Genomic DNA, 899 nt, shown 5'->3' on the forward strand with positions numbered 1-899 from the left:
CTTCACAGCTTTTCCGCTGGACATCTTTCTTGCTGGTTATGGGCGTGGAAGTTGATTTATTGCTAATCTCGCTCTTCTCCTTATTTTCATCGTATTTTTTCTTGCTTTTCGTTTTATTTTTTGTCCCACTTTCTTTGGGTTTTAAGCTCAGATCCCTTGTCGGAGTTTCTTCTGCAAGTTCCAACGGGGGATCAATTTTAACTGGTTTCTCTTTTGAATTTCTGACCTTAGTCTTCGTCTTGACCGAAGTTTTTCTGGGATCCCTTACAAAATTATCTTGAGATCCCGTGAAAACAGCTGATTCTTCCTTATCCGGTTTTTTTTCTCTTGGCATGAGGGGCTTTGGTGAGTTATTCTTTTGCTTTGGTGGATCACCGGCTGAAAAATCCTGGGTTTCTGGCTCTTTCACTTTCAGGAGAGATTCATTTGCTTTTTCCGATTTGATAGGTGCTTCCAACTTTTTCCTCGCCTTGGCACCAAGCGGGATAGGAATCTGGGAAACCTTTCGAGGAGTCTTTGGAGTAACGCAAGTTGGCAATGGTTTTGACTTGGGCATGATGATTGTATTTAAGTTCGTTTATCAGAATAGGAATTGTGCTTGGAAGACTTGTCGAAATCGGGCTTAGGCATGACAAACCAAGTCATTAAAGCGCCTGTTCCAGTTAAGACGACGAAAAATGCTGCTGACCCCAACACGACACAAATGAGTACTGCTTCGGTGGTTAAGCTGTCATACAGTAGGATGTATAAGGAGGCCTGGGTATCAAATTTGGTTTTAATTGGTCTTTCTTTCATATTTCAACTTTATTAGACCCTTGAATAGGTGGCGTTTGTTTATTAGTGGGGTTAAAATTGCCATTTTTAAATAAGAATGATGGAAAGATTAGTCGGCTCATTCT

The sequence above is a fragment of the Tigriopus californicus genome, chromosome 2, assembly GCF_007210705.1.
Source record: "Tigriopus californicus strain San Diego chromosome 2, Tcal_SD_v2.1, whole genome shotgun sequence".
In the NCBI taxonomy this organism is placed as follows: Eukaryota; Metazoa; Arthropoda; class Copepoda; order Harpacticoida; family Harpacticidae; genus Tigriopus; species Tigriopus californicus.